This window comes from Ctenopharyngodon idella, chromosome 8 (assembly GCF_019924925.1).
Source record: "Ctenopharyngodon idella isolate HZGC_01 chromosome 8, HZGC01, whole genome shotgun sequence".
NCBI classification, from domain to species: Eukaryota; Metazoa; Chordata; class Actinopteri; order Cypriniformes; family Xenocyprididae; genus Ctenopharyngodon; species Ctenopharyngodon idella.
In genome coordinates, this window is record NC_067227.1 from 18,492,097 (window position 1) to 18,511,674 (window position 19,578).

The 19,578-nt window shown below is 36.3% G+C and overlaps 1 protein-coding gene across 1 annotated transcript in view; it reads left to right on the forward strand.

Annotated features, from left to right (window-relative positions):
- The window catches only part of wnt2bb (wingless-type MMTV integration site family, member 2Bb), a 36,759-nt gene that overhangs the window by 3,296 nt on the left and 13,885 nt on the right, over nucleotides 1-19,578 (forward strand). The window lies entirely within an intron of this gene.

Genomic DNA, 19,578 nt, shown 5'->3' on the forward strand with positions numbered 1-19,578 from the left:
TGACCTAATTTTTCATTCAGTGACAGTGATTTGAGCTCATCTTTCTTTATGACAGTGACTTTAGCAGTGATCCGTCTCCTGCATAGTTCAGACAGTGACTGATCCCTCTTCTGTGTAACTCTCTCTTGTCTATTTTCTGCTCTAATAGATGGTAAACGTCTGTGTGAACAGAGCAGTGGGATCCAGAGCAGAAAAAATGTTTACAACACTGTGATCTATCGACCATTAACAACAGGCTTAAAGCAGCCAACCCACATATCTCAGCATAACTCTGCACACCATGGAGAATATCACTGCATGATAGATTTGCCAGTGTAAATGAGAGTGCTGTGTGCATGTGTGAGTTTAGTTCATGTGTGTGCTGGCATGGTTGGTTTGCTTCTAGATTACAGAAATGTTATTACAGAGCTCTTTTTGGATGTCAGTGTGACTGTCTGTCTGTGCGGGTGGGTGGAGTGAGGTGGACTGCATTGATATTTGCGTAGCTAATAGGGCTCAGAATTATTAATTCGCAATGCTGTAGATTGAGGCTCAAAACTTTTAAGAATAGCATCTGAAATAGTACTGATAGTGCTGGAAGAGAAGGAATTTTTATTGGACAAAATTGTTCCTGTGCAGAATATGGTCATCAATATTTTTTGTAAAGTTTCCCAGGCCCATTCACACCAAGGACGATAACTAAGTGATAAAGATATAGTTCTAAAAATCGTTCTAAATATAAAAGAATAGAGTCCACACCACAACTATAACAATTACTGCAGTTCACAGAGAAACAATATAGTTGGAATCACTTTCAGAACATTTTTTTTCCAGCTGATTAACGATAAAAACATTAACAACCAATCAGGATCCATTCTGCTTTAAGAGCTCGAGCATTTAAAGTGGCAGACAACAAAACTGCAGTGCACACACTTAATGATATTGTTCGCTGGTGTGTGGACACTAATATAGTTATCATTATAGTTATTGTTCTTGGTGTGAACTGGCCTTAAGACTGTACATTTTATACCTGTCTTTGAATGTTTATTTTGTCATATAGATGGTCCCAAAGCCAACAGTCCTATATACTCAAACTGATTTCAAAGCTTTGTGGCTGGGCATTTCACAATTTAGCTTGTATTAAACTATTAGTTCACTTTAAAATGAAAATTACCCAAAGATTTACTCACCCTCTAGCCATCCTAGATGTATATAACTTCCTTCTTTCTGATGAACACAACCAGAGTTATATTAATGAATATCCTAATGCATCCAAGCTTTATAATGGCAATGAATGGGACCAATAAGTATGAAGCTCAAGAAAGTGCATCCATCCATCATAAACGTACTCCACACAGCTCCGGGGGGTTAATAAAGGCCTTGTGAAGCGAAGCAATGCTTTTTGTAAGAAAAATCCATATTTAACAAGTTATAAAGTAAAATATCTAGCTTCCGCCTGACTGCCTTCCGTATTCAACTTACGAAGAAAGTGTAAAACTTTCGCAGTTCAAAATGCTTATGCTACGTCCTACACCTTTTTCGTAAGTTGAATATGGAAGGCGGTCTGGCGGAGTACATTTATAATGGATGGACGCACCTTCCTGAGCTTCATACTCGTTGGTACCATTATAAAGCTTGGATGCGTCAGGATATTTATTAATATAACTCCGATTGTGTTCATCAGAAAGAAGAAAGTCATATACACCTAGGATGGCTTGAGGGTGAGTAAATCTTGGGGTAATTTTCATTTTAAAGTGAACTAATCCTTTAAGTTTTCTCTAACAAAATAATATCACACAACAGTGCAAAAAAACAAAACAAAAAAAAAACATCAGATCATAATCAGAGGCCATCACCCACAGAATTCAGCATGTGTTTTAGTGTAAAATCCAGTTTGATTGAACCTCCTTATGAATGCAAGATACAGGGCCTGAAAATGATCAAAGAGTTCAAAGGAACTGGTATTAGCCTTGATTTGGTATTAGTGATTTGAAATGGCCCTCAGGGGGAGGAGATCCTTATCGCAGAGCGGGTCCACCTCACACCAACACATGTAGATTATGAAAACAATATGAGGGTAGGAAAACTCAAACAATCCAAAGCAAAATACAGAGATGCCAAAACATCTGCTTCTATGTTAAAAGAGAATAAACATACCAATAAGGTAGCAAAGATACCAAGAAGGCCCAGAGCTATTTTATCATATATGCAGTAGAATAAACAGCCTGATGAAATGTGTGATCTAAAAGCAAGTCAAAATATTTATAACTTTTTGAGTGTTTTTAGTGTTCTGGAGTACATAATTAAAAGCAACATTACTAACAGTTTTTTCAGTAGCATCACAGTAGTTCAGTTATTTTAATAGTAGGTGTCATGGTCAAAAAAATACTTTTATCAACTGATTTTAATGTTGTGAGTGAACTCAAGCAAAACTCATATGCAGTGTTAGAAAGCGAATTGTTTTAGTGAATTGATTCATTTCGTCATTTCGTGTAAAGAACAAAAAAAAAACAAAAATCACTGACTGATGTGCTGCACAGCATTTCGTTTTTTCTGAACTGGGAAGGATAAGCCAAAGACTGCCTGAAGACTGATAACTGAATTTACATTATCTTAGGACTGATGAGTTACACGCCTGAATGCAAAGATATGCTGCTGTTATCAATGCAAGGCCACAGGGTCAGACAACACCTGAAAAAGGCAAACACACACACACACATTTGCACAAACAAACACTCACTGATAGCATGGACTGGTGTGAAAAGTGAGAGTTGGCAGGTGAAAAGAAACAAATGTCAAGTAGCAGAAATCAGAACAGCTGGAGAAGAATGATTTACACACTACAGGAGTGTGTATTTGTGTGTGTGTAATGTATCAAGCATCAGTGTTTGTGATTAACTGTGTTCCTCAGTAAAAATGAGAACAGTTTGTAGTGTTTTATGTCTGTCTGTCTGTCCATCCGTCCGTATGCTGTATTTTGGATGCTAATCCACAACATGGGATTCTTGTTTTTCCAGCAGCTTCTTAGCTTAACCAAGACTTCCTTCATGAAAAAAATCAACTTCTCCCAAAGAAGTGTTGCTGGTCATGTTGGTCGAGCAGTTTCATTAGATAACAGCACCAAACCAGCAATAATCAGCATAAGCCCACCTAGATCAGAGTGGAAATGGATATGCCTGCTAGACATAAACTACACTGATCATAAATATACCAACACGCATAAGCATTGTGCCGTGCTATGTTGTGTACTGCTGATCCGTGTTGCATGTGTTTCTCTGTCTGCCCTCAGTTTGCTGTCCGTGGGTGTGATGAGGTGTGAAGTAATGCAGCCAGTTGTTTACAAACAGACGTGCGGCTTGACAGGGTGACGCTCTCGTTGTTTGTGTTTTGCGTTCCATCGAAGCTGGCGGACACTGACCCAGGGCGAGAGGAGTCGGCGGGGAGTGTTTGAAAAGATGCAGATAAGTGGAGAGTAACATTCCGTACGCTGACCGGAGGCGTCTGAGAGGCACAACACTCTCACAAGATCAAATCTAGCCTTTGCTTTGACTCTGATGGTCTGGACCACAGAATATTTTTTGTTCAAGCTTGTGTCCCAGATGCTGACTGATGTTTTTGAGAGGATTGCAAAACATACCATTAATATATAGATCAGCTAAGCAATATCTCAAATGAGTATTATTAATGAATATCTCAAAGGGTGAAATTTATTAGTTGGATAGATGAAGATGTGGAAAATTACAGAATCAGACAGAATGTCACATTGGGTGGCCACACCCACATAAAAGTTTGGGGTCGGTAAGATTTTTTAAATGTTCTGAAAGAAGTCTCTTATGCTCACCAAGGCAGCATTTATTTGATCAAAAATATAGTAAAACAGTAATATTGTGAAATACATTGCCCGGCCAAAAAAAATCATTCTATCATTGTCAATACAACATCTTGACCAAAAATTGATGCACCTCTTGATAGAAATAAATGTTGTGTGTTATTTCCATCAACAGGTGTGTCAATTTTTGGTCAAGATCTTGTATTGACAATGCAAGAGGTGAGCACTCTGTAAAGTCTACTCCAGCACATCCCAAAGACTTTCAATGAATTTAAGGTCTGAGCTCAGAGGTGCCAATTTATGTGTGAAAATGATTCTTCATGCTCCCTCCCAACCTTTTTTTTTTTTTTTTTTCCCACAATTTGAGCCTGATGAATCTTGGCTTTGTCATCCTGGAATATGGCCACGATATGTCTTCCTACATGATTGTTTAAGAAATGAAAAGCAACGCACTCCATCATTTAGGGTTAGAAGAACTGTTGCATATTATGTAATATTATGACCAGACCACTGACAGGTGAAGTGAATAACACTGATTATCTCTTCATCACGGCACCTGTTAGTGGGTGGGATATATTAGGCAGCAAGTGAGCATTTTGTCCTCAAAGTTGATGTGTTAGAAGAAGGAAAAATGGGCAAGCATAAGGATTTAAGTGAGTTTGACACGGGCCAAATTGTGATGGCTAGACGACTGGGTCAGAGCATCTCCAAAACTGCAGTTCTTGTGGGGTGTTCCCGGTCTGCAGTGGTCAGTATCTATCAAAAGTGTTCCAAGGAAGGAACAGTGGTGAACCGGCGACAGGTCATGGGCGGCCAAGGCTCATTGATGCACGTGGGGAGCGAAGGTTGGCACGTGTGGTCTGATCTACTGTAGCTCAAATTGCTCAAGAAGTTAATACTGGTTCTGATAGAAAGGTGTCAGAATACACAGTGCATCGCAGTTTGTTGCATATGGGGCTGCATAGCTGCAGACCAGTCAGGGTACCCATGCTGACCCCCTGTCCAACATTGGGCACATGAGCATCAGAAATGGACCACGGAGCAATGGAAGAAGGTAATCTGGTCTAATGAGTCATGTTTTCTTTTATATGACTTGGATGGCCAGGAGCATGTGCGCTTACCTGGGGAACACATGGCACCAGGATGCACTATGGGAAGAAGGCAAGCCGGCGGAGGCAGTGTGATGCTTTGGGCAATGTTCTGCTGGGAATCCTTGGGTCCTGTCATCCATGTGGATGTTACTTTGACATGTACTACCATAAGCATTATTGCAGACCATGGAAACGGTATTTCCTGGTGGCTGTGGCCTCTTTCAGCAGAAGACTGCACCCTGCCACAAAGCAAAAATGGTTCAGGAATGGTTTGAGGAGCACAACAATGAGTTTGAGGTGTTGACTTGGCCTCCAAATACCCCAGATCTCAATCCAATCGAGCATCTTTGGGATGTGCTGAACAAACAAGTCCGATCCATGGAGGCCCCAACCGCGCAACTTACAGGACTTAAAGGATCTGCTGCTAACATCTTGGTGCCAGATACCACAGCACACCTTTAGAGGTCTAGTGGAGTCCATGCCTCGACGGGTCAGGGCTGTTTTGGCATCAAAAAGGGGACCAACACAATATTAGGAAGGTGGTCATAATGTTACACCTGATCGGTGTATCTCACAATGTGAGAGAATCCCGCCCAGACTCGCACCATTGGTTGAGCCGATGTTGTTGTGTCTGCCATGTTGAGATGCTCAAACAAACATGTTGATGTTTTGATAGCGCCACAGTGTTTACACTTTTCAGGTAAATCAACCTACAAACAGCTTACTTTTACTTGTCTCTGTATATCAAGCCGGGACAGGAGAAAATAAGTGTGTGTGGATGTGAGGAACACACAGCTAGCAAAAGTAGTCTGACATTACAAGCTGTCAAATCACAACAGCCACATCACAGAAAGAGAGAGAATAAGACAAAGAGGGTATGTACAGGGGGACCACCGAGTGTTCTATTAAAAGCACATGGTGGGTGGGGGGCAGACTATGTTCTGGTTTAGGGGCTGTGGAACAGCACGACCAGGCCTCTAAGATCTGTGTAATCTACAACAGACCAGACCACCTAAACCTCCGCCCTCCCCCTTCAATCTTTTATCTTCCTCTCTTCTTTTAGACTCTCTCCGTAGAACAAAAAGACATCTTGGTCATTTTAAACCATTTTTCTCATGATTCATCAATGATAATGATTCATTACCTCTCATCCTATCAAACTTGCAGATATTTGATGTTAACTCAACTGTGAGGTGAAGATTGCCATGGTAGAGCGGTCTGGTCAGTGGTCTGTCTTTTGCTCACTCTCACTCTTTTTCTCTCTCAGGTGAAATATGGCTGGAGTTGGGTAAAAGTTTTTTGGCCTTTTCAGCGGCTGACTTCATTTGAAATGGAGAACGGTTTCACGCTGCTTGCAAAATCATAACTCAGGCAGGCAGGAGGAGAAGCCAGACGCTGGCCAGAAACGAGGCCCAGAGATTCGAGATGCTCAGTCAGTCTTCTCTGCAGGTACAGAAAACAGCACCAGAGATGCACTGGAGTCCATCTCAGGTCAGAGGGTTCATGTCCCCAGAGCAGCCTGCTTTACACAAACTCGTCTCTCAGTCATTCTACAAAGAGCCAGAGTGTCTAACACTCGTATCTATCTATCTATCTATCTATCTATCGTTCTATCTATCGTTGTGTCGTTCTATCTATCGTTCTATCTATCGTTTTATCGATCTATCTGTCGTTCTATGTATCATTCTATCATTTTATCTATCTATCCATCCATCGTTCTATCTATGGTTCTCTCGTTCTATCTATGGTTCTATTTCATTCTGTCTATATATCGTTCTGACGAGCATTTGTTCGATCAATCTATATCGTTCTGACTATTTTATTCTTTCATCCTATCTATCGTCCTGTCTTTTGTTCTATAATTCTATCTCGTTCTGCCTATCATTTGTTCTAACGTTGTGTCAATCGTTTGTTCTATCATTCTATCTGTCATTCTATTACTCTATCATTCTGTCTATATTTTGTTCTATCATTCTGCCTATCATTATGTCTGTCATTTGTTTGATCATTCTATCTATCGTTTGTTCTATCATTCTATTTATCGTTCTTTCGTTTGTTCTATCATTCTATTTGTCGTTCTTTGTTCTATCATTCTCTCTATCATTCTGTCTACATTTTGTTCTATCATTCTGCCTATCATTCTGTCTGTCATTTGTTCAATCAGTCTGTCTATTGTTCTGTCTATCGTTTGACCTATCATTCTATCTATCATTCTATCTATCGTTTGTTCTATCATTCTATCTATCATTCTGTCTATCGTTTGTTCTGTTATTCTATATATCATTCTGTCTATCGTTTGTTCTATCATTTTATCTATTATTTGTTCTATCTTTCTCTATCGTTCTGCCTATTTGTTCTATCATTTTCTCTATCATTCTGCATATATTTTGTTCTATCATTCTCTGTCATTCGTTCTATCTATCTATCTATCTATCTATCGTTTTATTGATCTATTGTTTTATCTGTTGTTCTATTGTTCTCTCTATCATTCTGTCTATATTTTGTTCTATCATTCTCTGTCGTTTGTTCTATCAACGTTTCTATCTATCTATCTATCTATCTATCTATCTATCTATCTATCTATCGTTTTATTGATCTATTGTTTTATCTGTTCTATTGTTTTCTCTCTATATTGTTCTATCATTTTCTCTATCATTCTGCCTATATTTTGTTCTATCATTCTCTGTCGTTCTATCTATCTATCTATCTATCTATCTATCTATCTATCTATCTATCTATCTATCTATCTATCTGCCTATCTATCTATCTATCTATCTATGTATCTGCCTATCTATCTATCTATCTATCTATCTATCTATCTATCGTTTTATTGATCTATTGTTTTATCTGTTGTTCTGTTGTTCTCTCTATCATTCTGTCTATATTTTGTTCTATCATTCTCTGTCGTTCATTCTATCAATCTATCAATCTATCTATCTATCTATCGTTTTATTGATCTATTGTTTTATCTGTTGTTCTGTTGTTCTCTCTATCATTCTGTCTATATTTTGTTCTATCATTCTCTGTCGTTCGTTCTATCAATCTATCAATCTATCTATCTATCTATCTATCTGCCTATCTATCTATCTATCTATCTATCTATCTATCTATGTATCTGCCTATCTATCTATCTATCTATCTATCTATCTATCTATCTATCTATCTATCTATCGTTTTATTGATCTATTGTTTTATCTGTTGTTCTGTTGTTCTCTCTATCATTCTGTCTATATTTTGTTCTATCATTCTCTGTCGTTCGTTCTCTCAATGTTTCTATCTATCTATCTATCTATCTATCATTTTATTGATCTATTGTTTTATCTGTTCTATTGTTCTCTCTCTCTATTGTTCTATCATTCTATCTTTCTGGGTATTGATCTGTGGTCTAAATGTTCTTCCAAATCGTGTAGCACACAGAGAGAAAAACACAAAGAAACATACTCTGTTCCATCACATCAAAATGACATCAGCAGAGAAATATCACCATCTCAGGAAACAAAGGTGCTGCAATCCTCTAATATCACCTGCCAATAGTTTTAACACACGGTAAAGAAATCCGGCCAAATGCAGTATCTCTCTTTCTCGCTGCTTCTATCTCTCTCTCTCTTACCATTTGTCTCTGGAGAATGATGAAAGAAACACAAATCATTCAGCTGTAGTGGTCGTTCAGAGGAATAACAGTTTGATTTTTTTTTTTTTTTTTTTTTTTGAAAAATGATTTCTCGAAGTGTTATTTGGCAGAACTGATGAAATATGAGCAGTTAGCACAGATCTCTCTATCAGATCCAATCCACAGAAATATGAAGCATTTGGGACTTTGAAAAAAGTAATTAATCTGTCTACACCTAAACTATTAATGAGTCATTCAGTCAAGTCCAGATATGTCAAAAACTGCTTGTTCAAGCATATTGGTTATTTCACGGGATTGTCATATTCATGATGCTGTTGAATACATTTTAGCATTGACTTCACTCTATGGTACATTTTGCAATCCACATTGATGACCCTGCCAAAGATCTGCTGCAAAAACTGTATGGAAGATTGGGCAGAGACATACATGACCTTTCTGTTAAAATATGCACTAAAAATATAAATTTCATCTAAGATTTCAACTTGTAAAGAATGAGCAAAAAACAGGAATAGATTAGAAAATGTGAAACACTGCCATAAACAAATGCAGATTTTAGTTTCAGCTGATTAGAGATAATTTACAACAGAAAACATATAAGTCAGCAACAGTCGTAATGCTTTAGTCACCCATAATTGTAATGAATAATCCTTTGCTTCTTTGATAGTCATGCCAATACAGCCTTATCAATTTGATTTCACAGAAGAAAGAGAGAAACAGGCATCAAAAGAGACAGAGAGTTTGTATAAATCGAAACAGAATATGTTTCGGCTGTGTGCTGGTTGATCTGTGGTGTAGAGCAGGTCTGTCCTGGCTCGAATATCAAAGCTTTCCTGTAGCCTGTTCTACATTCAGGCTATACACACACACACACACACACACACACACCTGCAGCAAGTTAGAAATGGTGTCATCGCTCAGAGAATAGTGAGGTACTCTCATTCTCCCTCTCTCTGCCTTCTCATGTTGACCCCCTCCAGGCTGAAACATCATGTGTGACCATTACATAGTATGTACACACACAAAAATACAAGCATACATTTATGTACATAACATTACAAACAGTTCTTCAGTTTGAACCAAGTGCTTTTTTTTTTTGGTACTTTTGTGCTTAAAGGAATAGTTCACCCAAAAATGAAAATTCTTCACCCTCATGTTGTTCCAAACTTTGTTGTTGTGCATAATACAAAAGAAGATATTTTGAAGAACGGTGAGGTCCAAACTAAATTGGAACCCATTGACCCACTGGAAAAAAAAAAAAAATCAATACTGGGACATTTTTCAGAATATCTTCTTTCATGCTCCACCAAAGAAAGACATTCATACAGGTTTCTAATGACAGAATTTTCATTTTTTAGTTTAGTTAAGTTTAATTTACATCAGTAGGCCTATAGTTGAGAGTGTTTATATAATATAACTGGTTCAGACAAATAACATCTGTAAATAAAGTAAATCTAAATAGGATTATAAGGATGTCAGGTAAAAATGTAGGATCCAAGCGAAATTCAATAGATTAATTATATGATATAGTTTATAACAGCATACTTTGCTAGAAGTAGAGAATCAACTCATCCTCTTCATTATGCCTTTGAATTAATACCATCTGGTCATTGTTATAGGACATCAAAAGCAACTAAATGGATATATAAACAAATATTTGTACCATATGCTATTGGTCTTCTGAGTAAGAGGTTAAAAATGAAGCGATGTAGGTAATGTGATTGTATTATTTGTGTTTGATGTGGAAGTATGTGAATTGTTATTGTTGTAGATACAGCAAGGCCAAAGACCTAGTTTCAGCCAGGCTGGACAATAAAGTTTAACTTAAACTAAACTAACTAAACTAAACTAAACTAAGACTTTGTTCAGACAGGCAGCAAAGATCATATTTTCAGATGCTAACCAGATTCGTTTAGATGTTTGCAGTTTAAATCTGCAAAAACATGAAATTAGATTTTTAAATTATATGTAGTTTGAAATCAGATTTAAAACAGTGTGAACGGATTTTTGTCTTTTTGAAACAGTGATTGTGATGCCAATGCATACACAAAAAAAAGTTGAATTTATTCATTCTGGTTTCATTCATTCATATTTGCATTGTGACATTCACAATGTATTGAGTGGTGAGTGAGTGAATGTACCTGTTTTAGACAAAGCGTATGTATTAATGTGTAAATGCAATACTTCCTTTTAATGCACTTTGTAAATTCGATACCACAGGAAGATGTCATGATGGACAGTGAGTTGGACATGTTGCTGTCAGTTTTCCTCTATTATGCATTTTGGCATAATGTTGATACTTAAAGTGTAACTTTCGCCGATTTTCAACCCGTGTTGTATTCTTACAATGTCGGTAGTATATGTAAATGAACAATATTTACTCATTCTCTTTGTTACTGGATTGGTAAATTCACATTTATTTGGTAGCAAAAGTCCGCAGGCTGATGCAAAACGCGTCATCCGGTGTACTTTTGACAACTCCAGGGCTTTCGTGAAAACTACAGATTATACTTCTGCATATTTTATCCCCGCCCACGGACAGTCGGATTGACAGGGTTATTACTAGAACAGTTATTGTAAGGGTAAGTTTATCACTGAAAACTGTATCGTACTATGTGTACTGTTTAAACAGCATTATGGTATAATGGAACACTATGGAAACAGCTTTCTTACCTGTACTCGACATTGTTTTGGTTCAGGCGGAACTGACAGAACGGCAGTTTCTTTCAGTTTTTCCCTCCATTTGGCCTAAAACACTGGATTTGTGGTCATCCAGTTTGATATATTGACTACAAACTATTGAGGTTTTTCAGGTTTGACTAAAAGTGTAAAGAAGGTAAGAAGTATTCCCAACTAAAGCAAGGCGATATTTGACTATTTGACATAATGCCTAGAGCTTTATGGATGTTGAAGTTTTCCTACCTATTTGGCAAAAGGTAAGACAACAGAATTTTTCTCTCCGTTTCCTCTAGTCAGGAAGCACCGATTTAAAAAACAAAACAAAATGCCTTTCTACTGTATAGACAGCCAGGTTTCATTGAAAGCACATTTTGCAAGTGGTTAAAGGGATAGTTCAACCAAAAATGAAAATTCTGTCATCATTTACTCACCAAAAAGAAGATATTTGGAAGAATGTTTGTAACCAAGCAGATCTCGCCCCCCATTGACTACCATAGTAGGAAAAAAAATACTATGGTAGTCAATGTGGGGTGAGATCTGCTTGGTTACAAACATTCTTCCAAATATCTTCCTTTGTGTTCAGCAGAACAAAGAAATTCATACAGGTTTGGAACAACTTGAGGGGGAGTATATGATGACAGAATTTTCATTTTTGGGTGAACTATCCCTTTAAGTACCCCTTTAAGTTATTAAAGATCGGGTCTGAAAACAAATCAGAATTGAGTGCAGTGTGAACAAAGCCTTAATCTAAATTCACTTCGGATCACTTCCATCTTATTTAAAATTCATCAGCTTCAGCTTTCAAAACCAGCTGACGTCCGGTCCACATTACATCCCTAGATTTGCTCCTCAGTTAAATGTACAGGCCGTCACATGACCGTGCAGCAGTTTAGAATTCAGCATTCTCTTGTAGTGCAAGAGATCAGAGCAAATTCTGCTAAATAAACAGCTCCGCTTCAACAAACCGGCCTGCACCGTGCGAAAGCGTGAGCGAGTGAGAGACAGAAAGGGAAAGTGAGGCACATTCACAGACACATCAACACCCTGACCCTGCACAGAGCTGACAGCACTGCTGACGAAGACACATTAACTCACACACACATATTATACGCCATGAGGCTCTGTGACATGTTGGACATGAGTAGTGAATGAGCAGATGTGATCTTATACAGATCACTGGGGTTGTTCCTTCCTGCTGTGCTGTAAGAGGTGGTCTGCATGTAACAGAGCCATGTCTAAATATCATCATTACATTGAGCAATACACTGCAAAAAAATCACATCCCATGCTTTGGATCAGCATCCAAAATACAGCGGTTGGTTGGTTGGTTGGTTGGTTGGTTGGTTGGTTGGTTGGTTGGTTGGATGGATGGATGGATGGATTCTTTTGCTTGCTTTATGGATGGATGGATGGATGGATGGATGGATGGACATAGAAATTAGTAGGGACACTAGGGACATTTTTGTGGAAACCATGATACATTTTTGGCATGACACACTGATACATGAACTGCATTTATTTGACAGAAATCTTTTATAACATTTAGATGTTTTTACTGTCACTTTTGATCATTTTATTGCATCCTTGCTGAGTATTAATTTTCTTATATTAATTTTCTCGTTTTTTTTTTTTTTCTTTTTTCTTGTTTTAAGCATAAGTGAGAAAAAGATGTATACTTAGAAATATTTTTTGATAGTGAGACAAAAAAAAACTTAATTTGAGATGCATTCTCTGAAAATGTAATATCTTACACATTTTTGACTCTCAAGTAACTGTACCTTGTTTTAAGGGTGTTCGGAGATTATTACAAGAAGACAAAACTACAAAATAAGAATTGTCTTGTACACTACAAAAATATATATTTTTTTAAATTAATCACATTTTTAATAATTATTTAACTTTTTTCAAAAATGTAATATTGTACACATTTATGCCTCAAATAATTTTTTATTATTTTTTTTTTTTTTTTTTACATTTTTCATTGAATTACTATATATAGAGAGAGGTAATACTCGTGCAAGGAAAAGTGAGAGGGAGAGAGGAAACAAATAGAGACAGAGAGTGAGAGAGGTTGCGCCAGGGCTTGTTTACTGAAATCGCTGAATTAGTTATAAACACATTAATCTGGTTGAGCAGGAAGGCGGCATGCCAGAGAGAGAGAGAAAGAGAAAGAGAGATTTCCCCATAATAACCACAGAGAAGGAGAGGAGAGGAGGTCCAGTATAAAACATTGACACTCCCTCTACAGTATATGCATCTGTTCTCCTCTCAGCAGACAGACAGTGATGCAGACAGTGAGGGGCCCAGTCTGGAAATGGGAACTTATTTTAGGCTGTGTGTTCTCCTGCCTAGTCAGATCCTGTGTGTGTGTGTGTGTGTGTGTGTGTGTGTGTGTGTGTGTGTGTGTGTGTGTGTGTGTGTGTGTGTGTGTGTGTGTGTGTGTGTGTGATGTAAATGTTGGTCATCTTTTTTGCAGTAGCTAGTCTAAGGTCAGAAAGTAGCAGCGGACAGATAATGCTCAAATGGTGATGCGTCATGACATGTGACCCTCACTGCATGACTCAGAGACAGACGGGGAAAGAGAAAGAGACAGAGAGTCTCTCCTGCATCATTTCCTCATCTATGGTTCTTAATGCTGAGCTGTATCCTGTCCCACACACACATACACACTGGCATATACACTGGTCAAACAATTGAAATAATGAAGATTTTTAATTAAATTAAAATCATTTTAATGTTTTTGAAAGAAGTCTCTTCTGCTCACCAAGGCTGAATAATTTATTTGATCAAAATACAGTAAAAATAGCTATACTGTGAAATATTATTTCTTTCTTATTAAAATAAATGTTTTCTATTTTATTATATATTAAAATGTAATTAATTCCTGTAATTAAAAAAATGAAAACCAGCCATTACTCCAGTCTTCAGTGTCACATGATCCTTCAGAAATCATTCTAATATGCTGATTTAGTACTTAGTTATTATCAATAATTATTGGTGTTCAGTTATTAATAATTGTTCTTATTATTATCAATGTTGAAAACAGATTTTTGCACACCACAATATTAAGCAGCACAACTGTTTTTAGCATTGATAAAAGATTCTTGAACAGCAAATCAGCATATTAGAATGATTTCTGAACTGGAGTAAGAGCTGCTGAAAATTAAGCTTTGATATCACATGAATACATTTTTAAAATATTTCAAAATAGAAAACAGTTATTTTAATATTTCACAATATTGCAGTTTTTACTGTATTTTTGATCAAATTAATGCAGCCTTGGTGAGCATAAGATACTTCTTTCAAAACATTAAAACATTATTCCAAACTTTTGACTGCCAGATGCATACCAACACTGACTAACTCTAAGCTAATAGTAAATCATTCTAAATCTACAGTCTAAATGTATATAAATTTGTGGTGATAAATCTCTTATTTACTATTAACGTGCACTGTAAATAGCCTTAAATCAATGAAATAACCCAGTAAAGGCTACAAGGCCATAACATTTATTCAGAAAACCACAATAAATTCTATCTCGGCTGTTTATATCACTTATGTAAAAAAATGGTACATAAGTGTTTTTGTTTGAGAGAGTGTTTGTATGTGTGTGCAGTAGCTGGAAAGAGATTTAGATTCAGAGTGTCTAATTGTGAATAGATTCCATCATGCTGTCAGACCATCCAAAAATACAAGACCATAAATTAGTGTAAAGTCTAAGACAGATGACAGCATGGAGCAGTCTCTCTCGCTTTTCTCTCTCTCTCTCTCTCTAGTGGAGGTATATTTAGATGCTTTATTCTTACATACTGATACATACTGAGTAATGTTAATTGTCACTTGCGCTCTGCTCATCCACCGCACTAGTCGTCTCCATATCTTCTGTTTGTACGGCAGCCAGTCTGATTTTTGATTAATTCAGAAGATCAAAATGTTTTACAAATACATCAAACTGGTCTGTTATTTAGTGTGTATATCAATATTCATGGAGTTTTGATATTGCAGAACTGATGTTCTCATGTCATTATTATGAGTCTTCTGCTTTATCAGCATTATTTTTGAAAAGTGTGCTGATGGGTTCTTATTCTCACAAAGTGACAGGATTTTTCTGTGAACAATGTATAGAACTATAAAACTTCAGCATTATAACTTTCAACATCAGCAGCTTCATGTTGAAAATGTGATACAATACAACATAACCAGGCTCAGATGGAATCTGCTGATTTTTTGTAACATTTTCTGTGCTGATTCTGTCAGAAAATCTGTTGAATTCTGCAGAATTTATTTAAATGGTAATAGTAAAATATAACTGAGTAGAGAATAGTACTATTTGGAAGTTTATAAGTAAGTTTATAGCAGATCTATTCTGCCAAGACCAAATACATTAACATTGTCATATCCACTACCATGCAAAACTCTTCAGAAAATTGTCATGATAGAAATAAAAATTAAGCAGATGAAACAAAATAATGTATTTACTTGTCTTCCCTCCTAAATGTTAAAATGATGTTACTTCTTAGATGTTGTTAATTATAATAACATAAAGGGTTAGTTCACCCAAAAATGAAAATTCCTCATGTCGTTCCAAACCCGTAAAATTTTCGTAAGACTTTAGAACACAAATGAAGATCTTTTTGATGAAATCTGAGAGCTTTCTGTCCCTCCATAAACATCTGCGCAACTAACACTTTGCCGCTTCAAAAAGTTTATAAAGAGATTATAAAACTAATCCATATGAATTGAGTGGTTTAGTCAAAATTTTCTGAAGAGACTCGATTGCTTTATATGATGAACAGATTTAATTTAGGCTTTTATTCACATAGAAACGTTGATCAGCGAACACAAACAGAAGCTTAACTGAACCTGCTTGACACCCAAGAACAAACCTCTTACAGAAGCTCAAATGTGCTGCGTAACACACGAGAACTGGTTCTCATTGGTTCTCGGACATGTCAAGCAAACATGCTTGAGCTTCCGTTTACCACAACTGATGTGTAAGTTAATGAATGTCTATATATGTGAATAAAAGCCTAAATTCAATCTGTTCATTATATAAAGCGATCATGCCTCTTCAGGAAATTTGGACTAAACGAGTGAATTCATATGGATTTACAATCTCTTTATGAAATTTTTAAAGCATCAAAGTGTCAGTTGCATAACTGTATATGGAGGGACAGAAAACTCTCAGATTTCATCTAAATTCATTTGTGTTCCGAAGATGAACGAAAATCTTACGGGTTTGGAACGACATGAGGGTGAGTAATTAATGACAGAATTTTCATTTTTGGGTAAACTATCCCTTTAATAATGAAACCATTTTTATTACAATTATTTTATAAAAAAAACAGTTATTATTCTAAGTAGGTGACACCAAATTGTACCCCTATTTGTGGAAAGTGCCATTTAATAAGGCAATCAAGGGTAGAACAGGTGTTCATAACACATATTATAAATGTACCTTCACACAAGCTTAGATGAGAATTCACAGACTCTTCAACATTTTACAGGAAGTACAGAGCTGTACTGATTTAAATGTATTATTGGACAAAATTAGCAGAACTTGAATAGTTAAACGAGGTTTTATAATCAGGTGAGTGTTTCCCAGAGCCCCTTTCTAAAATAGCCAGCGGTGGATTTCTAAGCAGGCAGGCAGGAGGACACTCACAGTGTCCTCATTCCTGAAACAGGGCCAAACCTGACGACACTGAAGAGTTAAGACCTGTCACACAAACACAGGTTCAGATTCACACACAGGTACAGAAATAAACTTGTGAGCTCATTCTCTCAGGTGTTCCTGTACCCGATGGTCACCTTGAGTGTCTCATCCGTCTATTATAGAGCAGTCGAAAAGAGAGAGAGAGACACACACACACACACACACACACACACACAGGCATGACTGAGAGCTGATCTCATGGAGTTATGGCATTCTGCATCCAGCCAAACCTCAATGTTCAGTATCACAGTAATGTGCTTGTTAATTTGGGTTTCTCTAATTTATGCATGCATGTACGCATAGCCTATATGTATGTATGCTACCTTTTTTTAAAGTTTGGGGTCAGTAAGATTTTTTTTTTTTTTAGATTTTAATACTTCTATTCAGTTAAGAAAGACATTAAAAGTGACAAAGGCATTTATAATGTTATAAAAGATTTCTGTTTCCAATAAATGCAGTTCTTTTGAACTTTCTATTCATCAAAGAATTCTGGAGAAAACAAACAAACAAAAAAAAAAACATGTATCACAGTTTCCATAGAAATCAGCACAACTATTTTCAACATTAATAATAATTAGAAATATCACTGACCAAATCAGTATATTAGAATGACTTCTGAAGGATCATGACACTGAAGACTGGAGTAATGATGCTGAAAATTCAGCTTTGCCATAGGAATAAAGCATAAGAGACTTCTTTCAAAACCATTAAAAAATGACAGAGCCTAAATATTTTAATGTTATGTCAAAGGGAAATGCATTATATAAAACACAGATCATGTGACAAATTATATATATATATATATATATATATATATATATATATGTGTGTGTGTGTGTGTGTGTGTGACCCTGGACCACAAAACCAGTCGTAAGTCGCATGGGTATATTTGTAGCAATAGCCAACAATACATTGTATGGGTCGAAATTATTGATTTTTCTTTTATGCCAAAAATCATTAGGATATTAATTAAAGATCATGTTCCATGAAGATATTTTGTAAATTTCCTACCATAAATATATCAAAAATGTATTTTTGTGAGTCAGTATGTGTTGCTAAGGACTTCATTTGCACAACTTCTCAATATTTTGATTTTTTTGCACCCTCAGATTCCAGATTTTCAAATAGTTGTATCTCGACCGAATATTGTCCTTTCCTAACAAACCATACATCTTATGACTGGTTTTGTGGTCCATGGTCACATATATATGTAAGATAGATAGATTGTCACATGATCTGCATTTCTGATTTGATGGTATTTGTGAGAAAATTATGCAGAAGATTGCTTTTTTACTTTTTAGGTTTTAGTTCCTTTGGTTTATCACAACCAGAAAGATCAAACATATTTGATTTATATATATATATATATATATATATATAGTTTCTCATTTTGAAAACTCTCAAAATGCCTTTTTCTGCCCAGTTAAACTGTATCAGTAAGAATGTACCTATATAACTGTCCACATGACTGGATAAAAATGACTAAAAATGATTAAACAGACTAGCAAATTGAAGTGTTTTCAGTGTATACTGTGATTTACTATTATTTGTCGTTTTATAATTCCTCTTTATTTAGCATAAGATCACCATCTGAACTGACACACACAAATGTGCTCCGTGTTTAGAGGATAGGCCTCTCTGTTTCACTCTCACACAGACTATAAGCTGTGCCAGCTTTAGGTGAACAAAAGTATCTAAGGGGCTAAAGTTTAAGTACAAATGAAAATTTCAGGACAAGAAGATTAGCCTAATTTAGGATTTACAGCTAAACATTATAATTGTTCATTTAATCCCTAGTGGAAAGTGCAGTTAACGCTAATAGTTTCAATTCCAACAGGGATTTGGGCCTATTTCTGCGTCAGTTCACTTTCAAGTGCCCAGTGAAGTGTTACAGAAGTGCAGTCTTGGGTGTTGCAGATCCCTCATCTGAAGCTGAAGTTGCTACTGTTGGAACTGGGTATTTGAATGTTTATATTGTGTGGTTTAAATAATCTATTTTACATTAGGAGCGGTGCAACCATTTAAACTTAGCATGCTGCAATATTTATAAGAGTTAAAACAGACCATTGTGGGATTACAGCTTCTACACATTGCATTAATGAAGAGAATGGTTTCACTTATCTAGAGAGTCATGCAACAGGCAACTATGTGATGTTTTGAAACTGGAATCCGCGCGATGTTTATACACAGCAGCACTCGTGCAAGCTCTAGAGTCTTATCTGTAAACACGAGCTTGTGTATTCAGACACGCGCATCTCTCCAGACGATAAAGACTATTGCGGCTGCAATCAGTGCGAATGCTGCGAGTTTATTAATACATTTGATTGTAATAATGTTTTTTTTTGTTTGTTTGTTTGTTTTTTGTTTTTAGATACTGCATACTAGTATCGAGCAAAATACGCTTAGAAACTAAATAGATATCTGACTTTATAATGTAAAAAATTGTTCAAGTCATTGAATATTGATTGATGAATGTCACTATACGGCATCGCTGAAATCCACACTGTAAAACGTTTTTACTCACTAAAATTGAAAAATTAGGTTTATGTCTTAATTATGTACAACAGATAGCCTACTACTACTATTATTATTATTATATTTTTGGGGGGCATTTAATTGAAAAGTCGAGTTAAGTAAACGGATATTATTTGTAGCC